The sequence below is a fragment of the Lissotriton vulgaris genome, chromosome 1_1 (genome assembly GCF_964263255.1).
Source record: "Lissotriton vulgaris chromosome 1_1, aLisVul1.2, whole genome shotgun sequence".
Classification (NCBI taxonomy): Eukaryota; Metazoa; Chordata; class Amphibia; order Caudata; family Salamandridae; genus Lissotriton; species Lissotriton vulgaris.
The window spans coordinates 233,506,854-233,531,663 of record NC_141685.1 but is presented as its reverse complement, the minus strand read 5'-3'; the positions used below and the strand labels follow the sequence as shown (position 1 = coordinate 233,531,663).

At 39.7% G+C, this 24,810-nt stretch overlaps 8 non-coding genes across 8 annotated transcripts; all 8 read left to right on the top strand.

The window, feature by feature from the left end:
* The first annotated feature begins 1,616 nt into the window (after window positions 1-1,616).
* TRNAA-AGC (transfer RNA alanine (anticodon AGC)) lies at window positions 1,617-1,689 on the top strand. The gene has a single exon. It is a non-coding gene; the product is annotated as a tRNA-Ala (tRNA).
* Window positions 1,690-3,491: 1,802 nt separating this feature from the next.
* Window positions 3,492-3,564, top strand: TRNAA-AGC (transfer RNA alanine (anticodon AGC)). Its single transcript has one exon. It is a non-coding gene; the product is annotated as a tRNA-Ala (tRNA).
* Window positions 3,565-10,259: 6,695 nt separating this feature from the next.
* On the top strand, window positions 10,260-10,332 carry TRNAA-AGC (transfer RNA alanine (anticodon AGC)). Its single transcript has one exon. It is a non-coding gene; the product is annotated as a tRNA-Ala (tRNA).
* A 7,286-nt stretch (window positions 10,333-17,618) lies between these two features.
* On the top strand, window positions 17,619-17,691 carry TRNAA-AGC (transfer RNA alanine (anticodon AGC)). Its single transcript has one exon. It is a non-coding gene; the product is annotated as a tRNA-Ala (tRNA).
* A 976-nt stretch (window positions 17,692-18,667) lies between these two features.
* TRNAA-AGC (transfer RNA alanine (anticodon AGC)) lies at window positions 18,668-18,740 on the top strand. The gene has a single exon. It is a non-coding gene; the product is annotated as a tRNA-Ala (tRNA).
* A 2,630-nt stretch (window positions 18,741-21,370) lies between these two features.
* Window positions 21,371-21,443, top strand: TRNAA-AGC (transfer RNA alanine (anticodon AGC)). Its single transcript has one exon. It is a non-coding gene; the product is annotated as a tRNA-Ala (tRNA).
* Window positions 21,444-22,419: 976 nt separating this feature from the next.
* TRNAA-AGC (transfer RNA alanine (anticodon AGC)) lies at window positions 22,420-22,492 on the top strand. Its single transcript has one exon. It is a non-coding gene; the product is annotated as a tRNA-Ala (tRNA).
* A 1,803-nt stretch (window positions 22,493-24,295) lies between these two features.
* Window positions 24,296-24,368, top strand: TRNAA-AGC (transfer RNA alanine (anticodon AGC)). Its single transcript has one exon. It is a non-coding gene; the product is annotated as a tRNA-Ala (tRNA).
* The last annotated feature ends 442 nt before the right edge of the window (window positions 24,369-24,810 follow it).

Here is a 24,810-nt window from a genome sequence, read left to right as displayed (position 1 = left end):
GAAGTTCTCACAACTTCCATTTTCATTTTCTCTTATTTTTTTTGACACTCTGTCCTCTGAAGGATGTATAAACTGGCTTTCCTTGCAAAACAAGAGTAGAGGAATATCCAGGATTTGATTTTCTTCACAAAAAGGGATTGGTCTGCATACAGTCTTAAGGAGGGAGCCAGGCTAGCTCAGTCGGTAGAGCATGAGACTCTTAATCTCAGGGTCGTGGGTTCGAGCCCCACGTTGGGCGAAAACGAGTAATTTTTGCTGGACTCTCATAATCTGGTGATTATTCTTGCATTAGACATGCAATAACTATCAAAAATGGTATCTCCCTTGGTTTCTCATTGGTGGGAAATTTAACTTCAAGATTAGGTAGGGTATGAGTCTAGATAAACACACCACAATATCACTCATATTCGAGTAGTAAACAGGCCAACCTGAACTGTAAAACATCCCATAAGTGGAGGTAAGGCATAAGTTAGGAGTGAACTGAACACTGTTATGGGCAATTGGACTTCAAATAAAGTGTGGAAGGCAGTGAGGTTACTTTTTTCATGTTATGCAGATTAAACACACAGGGGAATTAGCTCAAATGGTAGAGCGCTCGCTTAGCATGTGAGAGGTAGCGGGATCGATGCCCATTCTCCATTATAAAATTTGCATACATTTTATTTTTAACTTGTCATTGCCAAGGTCATTGCAGAGTAAGAACAGAAAAATCACAGATGGCTTTCAGATATGGTCTCATTATAACAACTAAAGTGGTTTAATCAAAAGGGTTCCGGTATTCTTTAGCATGTGAGAGGAATTTGAATTCTTATGCAATCTCAAAATGAAGTTCTCACAACTTCCATTTTCATTTTCTATTATGTTTTTTGACACTCTGTCCTCTGAAGGATGTATAAATCTGGCTTTCCTTTCAAAACAAGAGTAGAGGAATATCCAGGATTTGATTTTCTTCACATAAAGGGATTGGTCTGCATCCTGTCTGTTGGAGGGAACCTGGCTAGCTCAGTTGGTAGAGCATGAGACTCTTAATCTCAGGGCCGTGGGTTCAAGCCCCACGTTGGGCGAAAACGAGTAATTTTTGCCTGAATATTGCATTGACTCTCATAATATGGAGATTAATCTTGCATTAGACCTGCAATAACTCCCAAAAATTGTCCAGGAATGGATTTCCTACACAAAAAATGATTAGTCTGCATACCATCTTGAAGTGGGAGCCCGGCTAGCTCAGTCGGTAGAGCATGAGCTTCTTAATCTCAGGGTCGTGGGTTCGAGCCCCACGTTGGGCGAAAATGAGTAATTTTTGCTGGACTCTCATAATCTGGTGATTATTCTTGCATTAGACAGGCAATAACTATCAAAAATGGTATCTCCCTTGGTTTCTCATTGGTGGGAAATTTAACTTCAAGATTAGGTAGGGTATGAGTCTAGATGAACACACCACAATATCACTCATATTCGAGTAGTAAACAGGCCAACCTGAACTGTAAAACATCCCATAAGTGGAGGTAAGGCATAAGTTAGGAGTGAACTGAACACTGTTATGGGCAATTGGACTTCAAATAAAGTGTGGAAGGCAGTGAGGTTACTTTTTTCATGTTATGCAGAGAAAACACACAGGGGAATTAGCTCAAATGGTAGAGCGCTCGCTTAGCATGCGAGAGGTAGCGGGATCGATGCCCGCATTCTCCATTATAAAATTTGCATACATTTTATTTTTAACTTGTCATTGCCAAGGTCATTGCAGAGTAAGAACAGAAAAATCACAGATGGCTTTCAAATATGGTCTCATTATAACAACTAAAGTGGTTTAATCAAAAGGGTTCAGGTATTCTTTAGCATGTGAGAGGAATTTGAATTCTTATGCAATCTCAAAATGAAGTTCTCACAACTTCCGTTTTCATTTTCTCTTATTTTTTTGACACTCTGTCCTCTGAAGGATGTATAAATCTGGCTTTCCTTGCAAAACAAGAGTAGAGGAATATCCAGGATTTGATTTTTTTCACAAAAAGGGATTGGTCTGCATACTGTCTTAAGGAGGGAGCCCGGCTAGCTCAGTCGGTAGAGCATGAGGCTCTTAATCTCAGGGTCGTGGGTTCGAGCCCCACGTTGGGCGAAAACGAGTAATTTTTGCTGGACTCTCATAATCTGGTGATTATTCTTGCATTAGACATGCAATAACTATCAAAAATGGTATCTCCCTTGGTTTCTCATTGGTGGGAAATTTAACTTCAAGATTAGGTAGGGTATGAGTCTAGATGAACACACCACAATATCACTCATATTCGAGTAGTAGACAGGCCAACCTGAACTGTAAAACATCCCATAAGTGGAGGTAAGGCATAAGTTAGGAGTGAACTGAACACTGTTATGGGCAATTGGACTTCAAATAAAGTGTGGAAGGCAGTGAGGTTACTTTTTTCATGTTATGCAGATTAAACACACAGGGGAATTAGCTCAAATGGTAGAGCGCTCGCTTAGCATGTGAGAGGTAGCGGGATCGATGCCCATTCTCCATTATAAAATTTGCATACATTTTATTTTTAACTTGTCATTGCCAAGGTCATTGCAGAGTAAGAACAGAAAAATCACAGATGGCTTTCAAATATGGTCTCATTATAACAACTAAAGTGGTTTAATCAAAAGGGTTCCGGTATTCTTTAGCATGTGAGAGGAATTTGAATTCTTATGCAATCTCAAAATGAAGTTCTCACAACTTCCATTTTCATTTTCTATTATGTTTTTTGACACTCTGTCCTCTGAAGGATGTATAAATCTGGCTTTCCTTTCAAAACAAGAGTAGAGGAATATCCAGGATTTGATTTTCTTCACATAAAGGGATTGGTCTGCATACTGTCTGAAGGAGGGAACCCGGCTAGCTCAGTTGGTAGAGCATGAGACTCTTAATCTCAGGGTCGTGGGTTCAAGCCCCACGTTGGGCGAAAACGAGTAATTTTTGCCTGAATATTGCATTGACTCTCATAATATGGAGATTAATCTTGCATTAGACCTGCAATAACTCCCAAAAATTGTCCAGGAATGGATTTCCTACACAAAAAATGATTAGTCTGCATACCATCTTGAAGTGGGAGCCCGGCTAGCTCAGTCGGTAGAGCATGAGCTTCTTAATCTCAGGGTCGTGGGTTCGAGACCCATGTTGGGCGAAAATGAGTAATTTTTGCTGGACTCTCATAATCTGGTGATTATTCTTGCATTAGACAGGCAATAACTATCAAAAATGGTATCTCCCTTGGTTTCTCATTGGTGGGAAATTTAACTTCAAGATTAGGTAGGGTATGAGTCTAGATGAACACACCACAATATCACTCATATTCGAGTAGTAAACAGGCCAACCTGAACTGTAAAACATCCCATAAGTGGAGGTAAGGCATAAGTTAGGAGTGAACTGAACACTGTTATGGGCAATTGGACTTCAAATAAAGTGTGGAAGGCAGTGAGGTTACTTTTTTCATGTTATGCAGAGAAAACACACAGGGGAATTAGCTCAAATGGTAGAGCGCTCGCTTAGCATGCGAGAGGTAGCGGGATCGATGCCCGCATTCTCCATTATAAAATTTGCATACATTTTATTTTTAACTTGTCATTGCCAAGGTCATTGCAGAGTAAGAACAGAAAAATCACAGATGGCTTTCAAATATGGTCTCATTATAACAACTAAAGTGGTTTAATCAAAAGGGTTCAGGTATTCTTTAGCATGTGAGAGGAATTTGAATTCTTATGCAATCTCAAAATGAAGTTCTCACAACTTCCGTTTTCATTTTCTCTTATTTTTTTGACACTCTGTCCTCTGAAGGATGTATAAATCTGGCTTTCCTTGCAAAACAAGAGTAGAGGAATATCCAGGATTTGATTTTTTTCACAAAAAGGGATTGGTCTGCATACTGTCTTAAGGAGGGAGCCCGGCTAGCTCAGTCGGTAGAGCATGAGGCTCTTAATCTCAGGGTCGTGGGTTCGAGCCCCACGTTGGGCGAAAACAAGTCATTTTTGCTGGACTCTCATAATCTGGTGATTATTCTTGCATTAGACATGCAATAAATATCAGAAATGGTATCTCCCTTGGTTTCTCATTGGTGGGAAATTTAACTTCAAGATTAGCTAGGGTATGAGTCTAGATGAATACACCGCAATATCACTCATATTCGAGTAGTAAACAGGCCAACCTGAACTGTAAAACATCCCATAAGTGGAGGTAAGGCATAAGTTAGGAGTGAACTTAACACTGTTATGGGCAATTGGACTTCAAATAATGTGTGGAAGGCAGTAACGTTACTTTTTTCATGTTATGCAAATTAAACACACAGGGGAATTAGCTCAAATGGTAGAGCGCTCGCTTAGCATGCGAGAGGTAGTGGGATCGATGCCCGCATTCTCCATTATAAAATGTGCATACATTTTATTTTTAACTTGTCATTGCCAAGGTCATTGCAGAGTAAGAACAGAAAAATCACAGATGGCTTTCAAATATGGTCTCATTATAACAACTAAAGTGGTTTAATCAAAAGGGTTCAGGTATTCTTTAGCATGTGAGAGGAATTTGAATTCTTATGCAATCTCAAAATGAAGTTCTCACAACTTCAATTTTCATTTTCTCTTATTTTTTTTGACACTCTGTCCTCTGAAGGATGTATAAACTGGCTTTCCTTGCAAAACAAGAGTAGAGGAATGTCCAGAATTTGATTTTCTTCACAAAAAGGGATTGGTCTGCATACTGTCTTAAGGAGGGAACCCGGCTAGCTCAGTCGGTAGAGCATGAGACTCTTAATCTCAGGGTCGTGGGTTTGAGCCCCATGTTGGGCGAAAACGAGTAATTTTTGCCTGAATATTGCATTGACTCTCATAATATGGAGATTAATCTTGCATTAGACATGCAATAACTCCCAGAAATTGTCCAGGAATGGATTTCCTTCATAAAAAATGATTAGTCTGCATACCATCTTGAAGTGGGAGCTCGGCTAGCTCAGTCGGTAGAGCATGAGACTCTTAATCTCAGGGTCGTGGGTTCGAGCCCCACGTTGGGCGAAAATGAGTAATTTTTGCTGGACTCTCATAATCTGGTGATTATTCTTGCATTAGACATGCAATAACTATCAAAAATGGTATCTCCCTTGGTTTCTCATTGGTGGGAAATGTAACTTCAAGATTAGGTAGGGTATGAGTCTAGATGAACACACCACAATATCACTCATATTCGAGTAGTAAACAGGCCAACCTGAACTGTAAAACATCCCATAAGTGGAGGTAAGGCATAAGTTAGGAGTGAACTGAACACTGTTATGGGCAATTGGACTTCAAATAAAGTGTGGAAGGCAGTGAGGTTACTTTTTTCATGTTATGCAGAGAAAACGCACAGGGGAATTAGCTCAAATGCTAGAGCGCTCGCTTAGCATGCGAGAGGTAGCGGGATCGATGCCCGCATTCTCCATTATAAAATTTGCATACATTTTATTTTTAACTTGTCATTGCCAAGGTCATTGCAGAGTTAGAACAGAAAAATCACAGATGACTTTCAAATATGGTCTCATTATAACAACTAAAGTGGTTTAATCAAAAGGGTTCAGGTATTCTTTAGCATGTGAGAGGAATTTGAATTCTTATGCAATCTCAAAATGAAGTTCTCACAACTTCCGTTTTCATTTTCTCTTATTTTTTTGACACTCTGTCCTCTGAAGGATGTATAAATCTGGCTTTCCTTGCAAAACAAGAGTAGAGGAATATCCAGGATTTGATTTTTTTCACAAAAAGGGATTGGTCCGCATACTCTCTTAAGGAGGGAGCCCGGCTAGCTCAGTCGGTAGAGCATGAGACTCTTAATCTCAGGGTCGTGGGTTTGAGCCCCACGTTGGGTGAAAAAGAGTAATTTTTGCCTGAATATTGCATTGACTCTCATAATATGGAGATTAATCTTGCATTAGACCTGCAATAACTCCCAAAAATTGTACAGGAATGGATTTCCTTCATAAAAAATGATTAGTCTGCATACCATCTTGAAGTGGGAGCCCGGCTAGCTCAGTCGGTAGAGCATGAAACTCTTAATCTCAGGGTCGTGGGTTCGAGCCCCACGTTGGGTGAAAATGAGTAATTTTTGCTGGATTATTGCATTGACTCTCATAATCTGGTGAATATTCTTGCATTAGACATGCAATAAATATCAGAAATGGTATCTCCCTTGGTTTCTCATTGGTGGGAAATTTAACTTCAAGATTAGCTAGGGTATGAGTCTAGATGAATACACCGCAATATCACTCATATTCGAGTAGTAAACAGGCCAACCTGAACTGTAAAACATCCCATAAGTGGAGGTAAGGCATAAGTTAGGAGTGAACTTAACACTGTTATGGGCAATTGGACTTCAAATAATGTGTGGAAGGCAGTAACGTTACTTTTTTCATGTTATGCAAATTAAACACACAGGGGAATTAGCTCAAATGGTAGAGCGCTCGCTTAGCATGCGAGAGGTAGTGGGATCGATGCCCGCATTCTCCATTATAAAATGTGCATACATTTTATTTTTAACTTGTCATTGCCAAGGTCATTGCAGAGTAAGAACAGAAAAATCACAGATGGCTTTCAAATATGGTCTCATTATAACAACTAAAGTGGTTTAATCAAAAGGGTTCAGGTATTCTTTAGCATGTGAGAGGAATTTGAATTCTTATGCAATCTCAAAATGAAGTTCTCACAACTTCCATTTTCATTTTCTCTTATTTTTTTTGACACTCTGTCCTCTGAAGGATGTATAAACTGGCTTTCCTTGCAAAACAAGAGTAGAGGAATATCCAGGATTTGATTTTCTTCACAAAAAGGGATTGGTCTGCATACTGTCTTAAGGAGGGAACCCGGCTAGCTCAGTTGGTAGAGCATGAGACTCTTAATCTCAGGGTCGTGGGTTCAAGCCCCAAAGTTGGGCGAAAACGAGTAATTTTTGCCTGAATATTGCATTGACTCTCATAATATGGAGATTAATCTTGCATTAGACCTGCAATAACTCCCAAAAATTGTCCAGGAATGGATTTCCTACACAAAAAATGATTAGTCTGCATACCATCTTGAAGTGGGAGCCCGGCTAGCTCAGTCAGTAGAGCATGAGACTCTTAATCTCAGGGTCGTGGGTTCGAGCCCCACGTTGGGCGAAAATGAGTAATTTTTGCTGGACTCTCATAATCTGGTGATTATTCTTGCATTAGACATGCAATAACTATCAAAAATGGTATCTCCCTTGGTTTCTCATTGGTGGGAAATTTAACTTCAAGATTAGGTAGGGTATGAGTCTAGATGAACACACCACAATATCACTCATATTCGAGTAGTAAACAGGCCAACCTGAACTGTAAAACATCCCATAAGTGGAGGTAAGGCATAAGTTAGGAGTGAACTGAACACTGTTATGGGCAATTGGACTTCAAATAAAGTGTGGAAGGCAGTGAGGTTACTTTTTTCATGTTATGCAGAGAAAACACACTGGGGAATTAGCTCAAATGGTAGAGCGCTCGCTTAGCATGCGAGAGGTAGCGGGATCGATGCCTGCATTCTCCATTATAAAATTTGCATACATTTTATTTTTAACTTGTCATTGCCAAGGTCATTGCAGAGTAAGAACAGAAAAATCACAGATGGCTTTCAAATATGGTCTCATTATAACAACTAAAGTGGTTTAATCAAAAGGGTTCAGGTATTCTTTAGCATGTGAGAGGAATTTGAATTCTTATGCAATCTCAAAATGAAGTTCTCACCACTTCCGTTTTCATTTTCTCTTATTTTTTTGACACTCTGTCCTCTGAAGGATGTATAAATCTGGCTTTCCTTGCAAAACAAGAGTAGAGGAATATCCAGGATTTGATTTTTTTCACAAAAAGGGATTGGTCTGCATAGTGTCTTAAGGAGGGAGCCCGGCTAGCTCAGTCGGTAGAGCATGAGGCTCTTAATCTCAGGGTCGTGGGTTCGAGCCCCACGTTGGGCGAAAAAGAGTAACTTTTGCCTGAATATTGCATTGACTCTCATAATATGGAGATTAATCTTGCATTAGACATGCAATAACTCCCAGAAATTGTCCAGGAATGGATTTCCTTCATAAAAAATGATTAGTCTGCATACCATCTTGAAGTGGGAGCTCGGCTAGCTCAGTCGGTAGAGCATGAGACTCTTAATCTCAGGGTCGTGGGTTCGAGCCCCACGTTGGGCGAAAATGAGTAATTTTTGCTGGACTCTCATAATCTGGTGATTATTCTTGCATTAGACATGCAATAACTATCAAAAATGGTATCTCCCTTGGTTTCTCATTGGTGGGAAATTTAACTTCAAGATTAGGTAGGGTATGAGTCTAGATGAACACACCACAATATCACTCATATTCGAGTAGTAAACAGGCCAACCTGAACTGTAAAACATCCCATAAGTGGAGGTAAGGCATAAGTTAGGAGTGAACTGAACACTGTTATGGGCAATTGGACTTCAAATAAAGTTTGGAAGTCAGTGAGGTTACTTTTTCATGTTATGCAGATTAAACACACAGGGGAATTATCTCAAATGGTAGAGCGCTCGCTTAGCATGCAAGAGGTAGCGGGATCGATGCCCGGCTAGCTCAGTCGGTAAAGCATGAGACTCTTAATCTCAGGGTTGTGGGTTCGATCCCCACTTTGGGCGAAAACGAGTAATTTTTGCCTGAATATTGCATTGACTCTCATAATATGGAGATTAATCTTGCATTAGACCTGCAATAACTCCCAAAAATTGTCCAGGAATGGATTTCCTTCATAAAAAATTATTAGTCTGCATACCATCTTGAAGTGGGAGCCCGGCTAGCTCAGTCGGTAGAGCATGAGACTCTTAATCTCAGGGTTGTAGGTTCGAGCCCCACGTTGGGCGAAAATGAGTAATTTTTGCTGGACTCTCATAATCTGGTGATTATTCTTGCATTAGACATGCAATAACTATCAAAAATGGTATCTCCCTTGGTTTCTCATTGGTGGGAAATTTAACTTCAAGATTAGGTAGGTATGAGTCTAGATGAACACACCACAATATCACTCATATTCGAGTAGTAAACAGGCCAACCTGAACTGTAAAACATCCCATAAGTGGAGGTAAGGCATAAGTTAGGAGTGAACTGAACACTGTTATGGGCAATTGGACTTCAAATAAAGTGTGGAAGGCAGTGAGGTTACTTTTTTCATGTTATGCAGATTAAACACACAGGGGAATTAGCTCAAATGGTAGAGCGCTCGCTTAGTATGCGAGAGATAGCGGGATCGATTCCCGCATTCTCCATTATAAAATTTGCATACATTTTATTTTTAACTTGTCATTGCCAAGGTCATTGCAGAGTAAGAACAGAAAAATCACAGATGGCTTTCAAATATGGTCTCATTATAACAACTAAAGTGGTTTAATCAAAAGGGTTCAGGTATTCTTTAGCATGTGAGAGGAATTTGAATTCTTATGCAATCTCAAAATGAAGTTCTCACAACTTCCGTTTTCATTTTCTCTTATTTTTTTTGACACTCTGTCCTCTGAAGGATGTATAAATCTGGCTTTCCTTGCAAAACAAGAGTAGAGGAATATCCAGGATTTGATTTTTTTCACAAAAAGGGATTGGTCTGCATACTGTCTTAAGGAGGGAGCCCGGCTAACTCAGTTTGTAGAGCATGAGACTCTTAATCTCAGGGTCGTGGGTTCGAGCCCCACGTTGGGCGAAAACAGGTAATTTTTGCCTGAATATTGCATTGACTCTCATAATATGGAGATTAATCTTGCATTAGACCTGCAATAACTCCCAAAAATTGTACAGGAATGGATTTCCTTCATAAAAAATTATTAGTCTGCATACCATCTTGAAGTGGGAGCCCGGCTAGCTCAGTCGGTAGAGCATGAGACTCTTAATCTCAGGGTCGTGGGTTCGAGCCCCACGTTGGGTGAAAATGAGTAATTTTTGCTGGACTCTCATAATCTGGTGATTATTCTTGCATTAGACATGCAATAACTATCAAAAATGGTATCTCCCTTGGTTTCTCATTGGTGGTAAATTTAACTTCAAGATTAGGTAGGGTATGAGTCTAGATGAACACACCACAATATCACTCATATTCGAGTAGTAAACAGGCCAACCTGAACTGTAAAACATCCCATAAGTGGAGGTAAGGCATAAGTTAGGAGTGAACTGAACACTGTTATGGGCAATTGGACTTCAAATAAAGTGTGGAAGGCAGTGAGGTTACTTTTTTCATGTTATGCAGATTAAACACACAGGGGAATTAGCTCAAATGGTAGAGCGCTTGCTTAGCATGCAAGAGGTAGCGGGATCGATGCCCGCATTCTCCATTATAAAATTTGCATACATTTTATTTTTAACTTGTCATTGCCAAGGTCATTGCAGAGTAAGAACAGAAAAATCACAGATGGCTTTCAAATATGGTCTCATTATAACAACTAAAGTGGTTTAATCAAAAGGGTTCAGGTATTCTTTAGCATGTGAGAGGAATTTGAATTCATATGCAATCTCAAAATGAAGTTCTCACAACTTCCGTTTTCATTTTCTCTTATTTTTTTTGACACTCTGTCCTCTGAAGGATGTATAAATCTGGCTTTCCTTGCAAAACAAGAGTAGAGGAATATCCAGGATTTGATTTTCTTCACAAAAAGGGATTGGTCTGCATACTGTCTTAAGGAGGGAGCCAGGCTAGCTCAGTCGGTAGAGCATGAGACTCTTAATCTCAGGGTCGTGGGTTCGAGCCCCACGTTGGGCAAAAACGAGTAATTTTTGCTGGACTCTCATAATCTGGTGATTATTCTTGCATTAGACATGCAATAACTATCAAAAATGGTATCTCCCTTGGTTTCTCATTGGTGGGAAATTTAACTTCAAGATTAGGTAGGGTATGAGTCTAGATGAACACACCACAATATCACTCATATTCGAGTAGTAAACAGGCCAACCTGAACTGTAAAACATCCCATAAGTGGAGGTAAGGCATAAGTTAGGAGTGAACTGAACACTGTTATGGACAATTGGACTTCAAATAAAGTGTGGAAGGCAGTGAGGTTACTTTTTTCATGTTATGCAGATTAAACACCCAGGGGAATTAGCTCAAATGGTAGAGCGCTCGCTTAGCATGTGAGAGGTAGCGGGATCGATGCCCATTCTCCATTATAAAATTTGCATACATTTTATTTTTAACTTGTCATTGCCAAGGTCATTGCAGAGTAAGAACAGAAAAATCACAGATGGCTTTCAAATATGGTCTCATTATAACAACTAAAGTGGTTTAATCAAAAGGGTTCCGGTATTCTTTAGCATGTGAGAGGAATTTGAATTCTTATGCAATCTCAAAATGAAGTTCTCACAACTTCCATTTTCATTTTCTATTATGTTTTTTGACACTCTGTCCTCTGAAGGATGTATAAATCTGGCTTTCCTTTCAAAACAAGAGTAGAGGAATATCCAGGATTTGATTTTCTTCACATAAAGGGATTGGTCTGCATACTGTCTGAAGGAGGGAACCCGGCTAGCTCAGTTGGTAGAGCATGAGACTCTTAATCTCAGGGTCGTGGGTTCAAGCCCCACGTTGGGCGAAAACGAGTAATTTTTGCCTGAATATTGCATTGACTCTCATAATATGGAGATTAATCTTGCATTAGACCTGCAATAACTCCCAAAAATTGTCCAGGAATGGATTTCCTACACAAAAAATGATTAGTCTGCATACCATCTTGAAGTGGGAGCCCGGCTAGCTCAGTCGGTAGAGCATGAGCTTCTTAATCTCAGGGTCGTGGGTTCGAGCCCCACGTTGGGCGAAAATGAATAATTTTTGCTGGACTCTCATAATCTGGTGATTATTCTTGCATTAGACAGGCAATAACTATCAAAAATGGTATCTCCCTTGGTTTCTCATTGGTGGGAAATTTAACTTCAAGATTAGGTAGGGTATGAGTCTAGATGAACACACCACAATATCACTCATATTCGAGTAGTAAACAGGCCAACCTGAACTGTAAAACATCCCATAAGTGGAGGTAAGGCATAAGTTAGGAGTGAACTGAACACTGTTATGGGCAATTGGACTTCAAATAAAGTGTGGAAGGCAGTGAGGTTACTTTTTTCATGTTATGCAGAGAAAACACACAGGGGAATTAGCTCAAATGGTAGAGCGCTCGCTTAGCATGCGAGAGGTAGCGGGATCGATGCCTGCATTCTCCATTATAAAATTTGCATACATTTTATTTTTAACTTGTCATTGCCAAGGTCATTGCAGAGTAAGAACAGAAAAATCACAGATGGCTTTCAAATATGGTCTCATTATAACAACTAAAGTGGTTTAATCAAAAGGGTTCAGGTATTCTTTAGCATGTGAGAGGAATTTGAATTCTTATGCAATCTCAAAATGAAGTTCTCACAACTTCCGTTTTCATTTTCTCTTATTTTTTTGACACTCTGTCCTCTGAAGGATGTATAAATCTGGCTTTCCTTGCAAAACAAGAGTAGAGGAATATCCAGGATTTGATTTTTTTCACAAAAAGGGATTGGTCTGCATAGTGTCTTAAGGAGGGAGCCCGGCTAGCTCAGTCGGTAGAGCATGAGGCTCTTAATCTCAGGGTCGTGGGTTCGAGCCCCACGTTGGGCGAAAACGAGTAATTTTTGCCTGAATATTGCATTGACTCTCATAATATGGAGATTAATCTTGCATTAGACATGCAATAACTCCCGGAAATTGTCCAGGAATGGATTTCCTTCATAAAAAATGATTAGTCTGCATACCATCTTGAAGTGGGAGCTCGGCTAGCTCAGTCGGTAGAGCATGAGACTCTTAATCTCAGGGTCGTGGGTTCGAGCCCCACGTTGGGCGAAAATGAGTAATTTTTGCTGGACTCTCATAATCTGGTGATTATTCTTGCATTAGACATGCAATAACTATCAAAAATGGTATCTCCCTTGGTTTCTCATTGGTGGGAAATTTAACTTCAAGATTGGGTAGGGTATGAGTCTAGATGAACACACCACAATATCACTCATATTCGAGTAGTAAACAGGCCAACCTGAACTGTAAAACATCCCATAAGTGGAGGTAAGGCATAAGTTAGGAGTGAACTGAACACTGTTATGGGCAATTGGACTTCAAATAAAGTTTGGAAGTCAGTGAGGTTACTTTTTCATGTTATGCAGATTAAACACACAGGGGAATTATCTCAAATGGTAGAGCGCTCGCTTAGCATGCAAGAGGTAGCGGGATCGATGCCCGGCTAGCTCAGTCGGTAAAGCATGAGACTCTTAATCTCAGGGTTGTGGGTTCGATCCCCACTTTGGGCGAAAACGAGTAATTTTTGCCTGAATATTGCATTGACTCTCATAATATGGAGATTAATCTTGCATTAGACCTGCAATAACTCCCAAAAATTGTCCAGGAATGGATTTCCTTCATAAAAAATTATTAGTCTGCATACCATCTTGAAGTGGGAGCCCGGCTAGCTCAGTCGGTAGAGCATGAGACTCTTAATCTCAGGGTTGTAGGTTCGAGCCCCACGTTGGGCGAAAATGAGTAATTTTTGCTGGACTCTCATAATCTGGTGATTATTCTTGCATTAGACATGCAATAACTATCAAAAATGGTATCTCCCTTGGTTTCTCATTGGTGGGAAATTTAACTTCAAGATTAGGTAGGTATGAGTCTAGATGAACACACCACAATATCACTCATATTCGAGTAGTAAACAGGCCAACCTGAACTGTAAAACATCCCATAAGTGGAGGTAAGGCATAAGTTAGGAGTGAACTGAACACTGTTATGGGCAATTGGACTTCAAATAAAGTGTGGAAGGCAGTGAGGTTACTTTTTTCATGTTATGCAGATTAAACACACAGGGGAATTAGCTCAAATGGTAGAGCGCTCGCTTAGTATGCGAGAGATAGCGGGATCGATGCCCGCATTCTCCATTATAAAATTTGCATACATTTTATTTTTAACTTGTCATTGCCAAGGTCATTGCAGAGTAAGAACAGAAAAATCACAGATGGCTTTCAAATATGGTCTCATTATAACAACTAAAGTGGTTTAATCAAAAGGGTTCAGGTATTCTTTAGCATGTGAGAGGAATTTGAATTCTTATGCAATCTCAAAATGAAGTTCTCACAACTTCCGTTTTCATTTTCTCTTATTTTTTTTGACACTCTGTCCTCTGAAGGATGTATAAATCTGGCTTTCCTTGCAAAACAAGAGTAGAGGAATATCCAGGATTTGATTTTTTTCACAAAAAGGGATTGGTCTGCATACTGTCTTAAGGAGGGAGCCCGGCTAACTCAGTCGGTAGAGCATGAGACTCTTAATCTCAGGGTCGTGGGTTCGAGCCCCACGTTGGGCGAAAACAAGTAATTTTTGCCTGAATATTGCATTGACTCTCATAATATGGAGATTAATCTTGCATTAGACCTGCAATAACTCCCAAAAATTGTACAGGAATGGATTTCCTTCATAAAAAATTATTAGTCTGCATACCATCTTGAAGTGGGAGCCCGGCTAGCTCAGTCGGTAGAGCATGAGACTCTTAATCTCAGGGTCGTGGGTTCGAGCCCCACGTTGGGTGAAAATGAGTAATTTTTGCTAGACTCTCATAATCTGGTGATTATTCTTGCATTAGACATGCAATAACTATCAAAAATGGTATCTCCCTTGGTTTCTCATTGGTGGGAAATTTAACTTCAAGATTAGGTAGGGTATGAGTCTAGATGAACACACCACAATATCACTCATATTCGAGTAGTAAACAGGCCAACCTGAACTGTAAAACATCCCATAAGTGGAGGTAAGGCATAAGTTAGGAGTGAACTGAACACTGTTATGGGCAATTGGACTTCAAATAAAGTGTGGAAGGCAGTGAGGTTACTTTTTTCATGTTATGCAGATTAAACACACAGGGGAATTAGCTCAAATGGTAGAGCGCTCGCTTAGTATGCGAGAGGTAGCCGGATCGATGCCCGCATTCTCCATTATAAAATTTGCATACATTTTATTTTTAACTTGTCATTGCCAAGGTCATTGCAGAGTAAGAACAGAAAAATCACAGATGGCTTTCAAAAATGGTCTCATTATAACAACTAAAGTGGTTTAATCAAAAGGGTTCAGGTATTCTTTAGCATGTGAGAGGAATTTGAATTCTTATGCAATCTCAAAATGAAGTTCTCACAACTTCCATTTTCATTTTCTCTTATTTTTTTTGACACTCTGTCCTCTGAAGGATGTATAAACTGGCTTTCCTTGCAAAACAAGAGTAGAGGAATATCCAGGATTTGATTTTCTTCACAAAAAGGGATTGGTCTGCATACTGTCTTAAGGAGGGAGCCAGGCTAGTTCAGTCGGTAGAGCATGAGACTCTTAATCTCAGGGTCGTGGGTTCGAGCCCCACGTTGGGCGAAAACGAGCAATTTTTGCTGGACTCTCATAATCTGGTGATTATTCTTGCATTAGACATGCAATAACTATCAAAAATGGTATCTCCCTTGGTTTCTCATTGGTGGGAAATTTAACTTCAAGATTAGGTAGGGTATGAGTCTAGATGAACACACCACAATATCACTCATATTCGAGTAGTAAACAGGCCAACCTGAACTGTAAAACATCCCATAAGTGGAGGTAAGGCATAAGTTAGGAGTGAACTGAACACTGTTATGGGCAATTGGACTTCAAATAAAGTGTGGAAGGCAGTGAGGTTACTTTTTTCATGTTATGCAGATTAAACACACAGGGGAATTAGCTCAAATGGTAGAGCGCTCGCTTAGCATGTGAGAGGTAGCGGGATCGATGCCCATTCTCCATTATAAAATTTGCATACATTTTATTTTTAACTTGTCATTGCCAAGGTCATTGCAGAGTAAGAACAGAAAAATCACAGATGGCTTTCAAATATGGTCTCATTATAACAACTAAAGTGGTTTAATCAAAAGGGTTCCGGTATTCTTTAGCATGTGAGAGGAATTTGAATTCTTATGCAATCTCAAAATGAAGTTCTCACAACTTCCATTTTCATTTTCTATTATGTTTTTTGACACTCTGTCCTCTGAAGGATGTATAAATCTGGCTTTCCTTTCAAAACAAGAGTAGAGGAATATCCAGGATTTGATTTTCTTCACATAAAGGGATTGGTCTGCATACTGTCTGAAGGAGGGAACCCGGCTAGCTCAGTTGGTAGAGCATGAGACTCTTAATCTCAGGGTCGTGGGTTCAAGCCCCACGTTGGGCGAAAACGAGTAATTTTTGCCTGAATATTGCATTGACTCTCATAATATGGAGATTAATCTTGCATTAGACCTGCAATAACTCCCAAAAATTGTCCAGGAATGGATTTCCTACACAAAAAATGATTAGTCTGCATACCATCTTGAAGTGGGAGCCCGGCTAGCTCAGTCGGTAGAGCATGAGCTTCTTAATCTCAGGGTCGTGGGTTCGAGCCCCACGTTGGGCGAAAATGAGTAATTTTTGCTGGACTCTCATAATCTGGTGATTATTCTTGCATTAGACAGGCAATAACTATCAAAAATGGTATCTCCCTTGGTTTCTCATTGGTGGGAAATTTAACTTCAAGATTAGGTAGGGTATGAGTCTAGATGAACACACCACAATATCACTCATATTCGAGTAGTAAACAGGCCAACCTGAACTGTAAAACATCCCATAAGTGGAGGTAAGGCATAAGTTTGGAGTGAACTGAACACTGTTATGGGCAATTGGACTTCAAATAAAGTGTGGAAGGCAGTGAGGTTACTTTTTTCATGTTATGCAGAGAAAACACACAGGGGAATTAGCTCAAATGGTAGAGCGCTCACTTAGCATGCGAGAGGTAGCGGGATTGATGCCCGCATTCTCCATTATAAAATTTGCATACATTTTATTTTTAACTTGTCATTGCCAAGGTCATTGCAGAGTAAGAACAGAAAAATCACAGATGGCTTTCAAATATGGTCTCATTATAACAACTAAAGTGGTTTAATCAAAAGGGTTCAGGTATTCTTTAGCATGTGAGAGGAATTTGAATTCTTATGCAATCTCAAAATGAAGTTCTCACAACTTCCGTTTTCATTTTCTCTTATTTTTTTGACACTCTGTCCTCTGAAGGATGTATAAATCTGGCTTTCCTTGCAAAACAAGAGTAGAGGAATATCCAGGATTTGATTTTTTTCACAAAAAGGGATTGGTCTGCATACTGTCTTAAGGAGGGAGCCCGGCTAGCTCAGTCGGTAGAGCATGAGGCTCTTAATCTCAGGGTCGTGGGTTCGAGCCCCACGTTGGGCGAAAACGAGTAATTTTTGCTGGACTCTCATAATCTGGTGATTATTCTTGCATTAGACATGCAAAAACTATCAAAAATGGTATCTCCCTTGGTTTCTCATTGGTGGGAAATTTAACTTCAAGATTAGGTAGGGTATGAGTCTAGATGAACACACCACAATATCACTCATATTCGAGTAGTAAACAGGCCAACCTGAACTGTAAAACATCCCATAAGTGGAGGTAAGGCATAAGTTAGGAGTGAACTGAACACTGTTATGGGCAATTGGACTTCAAATAAAGTGTGGAAGGCAGTGAGGTTACTTTTTTCATGTTATGCAGATTAAACACACAGGGGAATTAGCTCAAATGGTAGAGCGCTCGCTTAGCATGCGAGAGGTAGCGGGATCGATGCCCGCATTCTCCATTATAAAATTTGCATACATTTTATTTTTAACTTGTCATTGCCAAGGTCATTGCAGAGTAAGAACAGAAAAATCACAGATGGCTTTCAAATATGGTCTCATTATAACAACTAAAGTGGTTTAATCAAAAGGGTTCAGGTATTCTTTAGCATGTGAGAGGAATTTGAATTCTTATGCAATCTCAAAATGAAGTTCTCACAACTTCCGTTTTCATTTTCTCTTATTTTTTTGACACTCTGTCCTCTGAAGGATGTATAAATCTGGCTTTCCTTGCAAAATAAGAGTAGAGAAATATCCAGGATTTGATTTTTTTCACAAAAAGGGATTGGTACGCATACTGTCTAAAGGAGGGAGCCCGGCTAGCTCAGTCGGTAGAGCATGAGACTCTTAATCTCAGGGTCGTGGGTTTGAGCCCCACGTTGGGTGAAAAAGAGTAATTTTTGCCTGAATATTGCATTGACTCTCATAATATGGAGATTAATCTTGCATTAGAACTGCAATAACTCCCAAAAATTGTACAGGAATGGATTTCCTTCATAAAAAATTATTAGTCTGCATACCATCTTGAAGTGGGAGCCCGGCTAGCTCAGTCGGTAGAGCATGAGACTCTTAATCTCAGGGTCATGGGTTCGAGCCCCACGTTGGGTGAAAATGAGTAATTTTTGCTGGACTCTCATAATCTGGTGATTATTCTTGCATTAGACATGCAATAACTATCAAAAATGGTATCTCCCTTGGTTTCTCATTGGTGGTAAATTTAACTTCAAGATTAGGTAGGGTATGAGTCTAGATGAACACACCACAATATCACTCATATTCGAGTAGTAAACAGGCCAACCTGAACTGTAAAACATCCCATAAGTGGAGGTAAGGCATAAGTTAGGAGTGAACTGAACACTGTTATGGGCAATTGGACTTCAAATAAAGTGTGGAAGGCAGTGAGGTTACTTTTTTCATGTTATGCAGATTAAACACACAGGGGAATTAGCTCAAATGGTAGAGCGCTTGCTTAGCATGCAAGAGGTAGCGGGATCGATGCCCGCATTCTCCATTATAAAATTTGCATACATTTTATTTTTAACTTGTCATTGCCAAGGTCATTGCAGAGTAAGAACAGAAAAATCACAGATGGCTTTCAAATATGGTCTCATTATAACAACTAAAGTGGTTTAATCAAAAGGGTTCAGGTATTCTTTAGCATGTGAGAGGAATTTGAATTCATATGCAATCTCAAAATGAAGTTCTCACAACTTCCGTTTTCATTTTCTCTTATTTTTTTTGACACTCTGTCCTCTGAAGGATGTATAAATCTGGCTTTCCTTGCAAAACAAGAGTAGAGGAATATCCAGGATTTGATTTTCTTCACAAAAAGGGATTGGTCTGCATACTGTCTTAAGGAGGGAGCCAGGCTAGCTCAGTCGGTAGAGCATGGGACTCTTAATCTCAGGGTCGTGGGTTCGAGCCCCACGTTGGGCAAAAACGAGTAATTTTTGCTGGACTCTCATAATCTGGTGATTATTCTTGCATTAGACATGCAATAACTATCAAAAATGGTATCTCCCTTGGTTTCTCATTGGTGGGAAATTTAACTTCAAGATTAGGTAGGGTATGAGTCTAGATGAACACACCACAATATCACTCATATTCGAGTAGTAAACAGGCCAACCTGAACTGTAAAACATCCCATAAGTGGAGGTAAGGCATAAGTTAGGAGTGAACTGAACACTGTTATGGGCAATTGGACTTCAAATAAAGTGTGGAAGGCAGTGAGGTTACTTTTTTCATGTTATGCAGATTAAACACACAGGGGAATTAGCTCAAATGGTAGAGCGCTCGCTTAGCATGTGAGAGGTAGCGGGATCGATGCCCATTCTCCATTATAAAATTTGCATACATTTTATTTTTAACTTGTCATTGCCAAGGTCATTGCAGAGTAAGAACAGAAAAATCACAGATGGCTTTCAAATATGGTCTCATTATAACAACTAAAGTGGTTTAATCAAAAGGGTTCCGGTATTCTTTAGCATGTGAGAGGAATTTGAATTCTTATGCAATCTCAAAATGAAGTTCTCACAACTTCCATTTTCATTTTCTATTATGTTTTTTGACACTCTGTCCTCTGAAGGATGTATAAATCTGGCTTTCCTTTCAAAACAAGAGTAGAGGAATATCCAGGATTTGATTTTCTTCACATAAAGGGATTGGTCTGCATACTGTCTGAAGGAGGGAACCCGGCTAGCTCAGTTGGTAGAGCATGAGACTCTTAATCTCAGGGTCGTGGGTTCAAGCCCCACGTTGGGCGAAAACGAGTAATTTTTGCCTGAATATTGCATTGACTCTCATAATATGGAGATTAATCTTGCATTAGACCTGCAATAACTCCCAAAAATTGTCCAGGAATGGATTTCCTACACAAAAAATGATTAGTCTGCATACCATCTTGAAGTGGGAGCCCGGCTAGCTCAGTCGGTAGAGTATGAGCTTCTTAATCTCAGGGTCGTGGGTTCGAGCCCCACGTTGGGCGAAAATGAGTAATTTTTGCTGGACTCTCATAATCTGGTGATTATTCTTGCATTAGACAGGCAATAACTATCAAAAATGGTATCTCCCTTGGTTTCTCATTGGTGGGAAATTTAACTTCAAGATTAGGTAGGGTATGAGTCTAGATGAACACACCACAATATCACTCATATTCGAGTAGTAAACAGGCCAACCTGAACTGTAAAACATCCCATAAGTGGAGGTAAGGCATAAGTTTGGAGTGAACTGAACACTGTTATGGGCAATTGGACTTCAAATAAAGTGTGGAAGGCAGTGAGGTTACTTTTTTCATGTTATGCAGAGAAAACACACAGGGGAATTAGCTCAAATGGTAGAGCGCTCACTTAGCATGCGAGAGGTAGCGGGATTGATGCCCGCATTCTCCATTATAAAATTTGCATACATTTTATTTTTAACTTGTCATTGCCAAGGTCATTGCAGAGTAAGAACAGAAAAATCACAGATGGCTTTCAAATATGGTCTCATTATAACAACTAAAGTGGTTTAATCAAAAGGGTTCAGGTATTCTTTAGCATGTGAGAGGAATTTGAATTCTTATGCAATCTCAAAATGAAGTTCTCACAACTTCCGTTTTCATTTTCTCTTATTTTTTTGACACTCTGTCCTCTGAAGGATGTATAAATCTGGCTTTCCTTGCAAAACAAGAGTAGAGGAATATCCAGGATTTGATTTTTTTCACAAAAAGTGATTGGTCTGCATACTGTCTTAAGGAGGGAGCCCGGCTAGCTCAGTCGGTAGAGCATGAGGCTCTTAATCTCAGGGTCGTGGGTTCGAGCCCCACGTTGGGCGAAAACGAGTAATTTTTGCTGGACTCTCATAATCTGGTGATTATTCTTGCATTAGACATGCAAAAACTATCAAAAATGGTATCTCCCTTGGTTTCTCATTGGTGGGAAATTTAACTTCAAGATTAGGTAGGGTATGAGTCTAGATGAACACACCACAATATCACTCATATTCGAGTAGTAAACAGGCCAACCTGAACTGTAAAACATCCCATAAGTGGAGGTAAGGCATAAGTTAGGAGTGAACTGAACACTGTTATGGGCAATTGGACTTCAAATAAAGTGTGGAAGGCAGTGAGGTTACTTTTTTCATGTTATGCAGATTAAACACACAGGGGAATTAGCTCAAATGGTAGAGCGCTCGCTTAGCATGCGAGAGGTAGCGGGATCGATGCCCGCATTCTCCATTATAAAATTTGCATACATTTTATTTTTAACTTGTCATTGCCAAGGTCATTGCAGAGTAAGAACAGAAAAATCACAGATGGCTTTCAAATATGGTCTCATTATAACAACTAAAGTGGTTTAATCAAAAGGGTTCAGGTATTCTTTAGCATGTGAGAGGAATTTGAATTCTTATGCAATCTCAAAATGAAGTTCTCACAACTTCCGTTTTCATTTTCTCTTATTTTTTTGACACTCTGTCCTCTGAAGGATGTATAAATCTGGCTTTCCTTGCAAAATAAGAGTAGAGAAATATCCAGGATTTGATTTTTTTCACAAAAAGGGATTGGTACGCATACTGTCTTAAGGAGGGAGCCCGGCTAGCTCAGTCGGTAGAGCATGAGACTCTTAATCTCAGGGTCGTGGGTTTGAGCCCCACGTTGGGTGAAAAAGAGTAATTTTTGCCTGAATATTGCATTGACTCTCATAATATGGAGATTAATCTTGCATTAGAACTGCAATAACTCCCAAAAATTGTACAGGAATGGATTTCCTTCATAAAAAATTATTAGTCTGCATACCATCTTGAAGTGGGAGCCCGGCTAGCTCAGTCGGTAGAGCATGAGACTCTTAATCTCAGGGTCATGGGTTCGAGCCCCACGTTGGGTGAAAATGAGTAATTTTTGCTGGACTCTCATAATCTGGTGATTATTCTTGCATTAGACATGCAATAACTATCAAAAATGGTATCTCCCTTGGTTTCTCATTGGTGGTAAATTTAACTTCAAGATTAGGTAGGGTATGAGTCTAGATGAACACACCACAATATCACTCATATTCGAGTAGTAAACAGGCCAACCTGAACTGTAAAACATCCCATAAGTGGAGGTAAGGCATAAGTTAGGAGTGAACTGAACACTGTTATGGGCAATTGGACTTCAAATAAAGTGTGGAAGGCAGTGAGGTTACTTTTTTCATGTTATGCAGATTAAACACACAGGGGAATTAGCTCAAATGGTAGAGCGCTTGCTTAGCATGCAAGAGGTAGCGGGATCGATGCCCGCATTCTCCATTATAAAATTTGCATACATTTTATTTTTAACTTGTCATTGCCAAGGTCATTGCAGAGTAAGAACAGAAAAATCACAGATGGCTTTCAAATATGGTCTCATTATAACAACTAAAGTGGTTTAATCAAAAGGGTTCAGGCATTCTTTAGCATGTGAGAGGAATTTGAATTCATATGCAATCTCAAAATGAAGTTCTCACAACTTCCGTTTTCATTTTCTCTTATTTTTTTTGACACTCTGTCCTCTGAAGGATGTATAAATCTGGCTTTCCTTGCAAAACAAGAGTAGAGGAATATCCAGGATTTGATTTTCTTCACAAAAAGGGATTGGTCTGCATACTGTCTTAAGGAGGGAGCCAGGCTAGCTCAGTCGGTAGAGCATGGGACTCTTAATCTCAGGGTCGTGGGTTCGAGCCCCACGTTGGGCAAAAACGAGTAATTTTTGCTGGACTCTCATAATCTGGTGATTATTCTTGCATTAGACATGCAATAACTATCAAAAATGGTATCTCCCTTGGTTTCTCATTGGTGGGAAATTTAACTTCAAGATTAGGTAGGGTATGAGTCTAGATGAACACACCACAATATCACTCATATTCGAGTAGTAAACAGGCCAACCTGAACTGTAAAACATCCCATAAGTGGAGGTAAGGCATAAGTTAGGAGTGAACTGAACACTGTTATGGACAATTGGACTTCAAATAAAGTGTGGAAGGCAGTGAGGTTACTTTTTTCATGTTATGCAGATTAAACACCCAGGGGAATTAGCTCAAATGGTAGAGCGCTCGCTTAGCATGTGAGAGGTAGCGGGATCGATGCCCATTCTCCATTATAAAATTTGCATACATTTTATTTTTAACTTGTCATTGCCAAGGTCATTGCAGAGTAAGAACAGAAAAATCACAGATGGCTTTCAAATATGGTCTCATTATAACAACTAAAGTGGTTTAATCAAAAGGGTTCCGGTATTCTTTAGCATGTGAGAGGAATTTGAATTCTTATGCAATCTCAAAATGAAGTTCTCACAACTTCCATTTTCATTTTCTATTATGTTTTTTGACACTCTGTCCTCTGAAGGATGTATAAATCTGGCTTTCCTTTCAAAACAAGAGTAGAGGAATATCCAGGATTTGATTTTCTTCACATAAAGGGATTGGTCTGCATACTGTCTGAAGGAGGGAACCCGGCTAGCTGAGTTGGTAGAGCATGAGACTCTTAATCTCAGGGTCGTGGGTTCAAGCCCCACGTTGGGCGAAAACGAGTAATTTTTGCCTGAATATTGCATTGACTCTCATAATATGGAGATTAATCTTGCATTAGACCTGCAATAACTCCCAAAAATTGTCCAGGAATGGATTTCCTACACAAAAAATGATTAGTCTGCATACCATCTTGAAGTGGGAGCCCGGCTAGCTCAGTCGGTAGAGCATGAGCTTCTTAATCTCAGGGTCATGGGTTCGAGCCCCACGTTGGGCGAAAATGAATAATTTTTGCTGGACTCTCATAATCTGGTGATTATTCTTGCATTAGACAGGCAATAACTATCAAAAATGGTATCTCCCTTGGTTTCTCATTGGTGGGAAATTTAACTTCAAGATTAGGTAGGGTATGAGTCTAGATGAACACACCACAATATCACTCATATTCGAGTAGTAAACAGGCCAACCTGAACTGTAAAACATCCCATAAGTGGAGGTAAGGCATAAGTTAGGAGTGAACTGAACACTGTTATGGGCAATTGGACTTCAAATAAAGTGTGGAAGGCAGTGAGGTTACTTTTTTCATGTTATGCAGAGAAAACACACAGGGGAATTAGCTCAAATGGTAGAGCGCTCGCTTAGCATGCGAGAGGTAGCGGGATCGATGCCCGCATTCTCCATTATAAAATTTGCATACATTTTATTTTTAACTTGTCATTGCCAAGGTCATTGCAGAGTAAGAACAGAAAAATCACAGATGGCTTTCAAATATGGTCTCATTATAACAACTAAAGTGGTTTAATCAAAAGGGTTCAGGTATTCTTTAGCATGTGAGAGGAATTTGAATTCTTATGCAATCTCAAAATGAAGTTCTCACAACTTCCGTTTTCATTTTCTCTTATTTTTTTGACACTCTGTCCTCTGAAGGATGTATAAATCTGGCTTTCCTTGCAAAACAAGAGTAGAGGAATATCCAGGATTTGATTTTTTTCACAAAAAGGGATTGGTCTGCATAGTGTCTTAAGGAGGGAGCCCGGCTAGCTCAGTCGGTAGAGCCTGAGGCTCTTAATCTCAGGGTCGTGGGTTCTAGCCCCACGTTGGGCGAAAACGAGTAATTTTTGC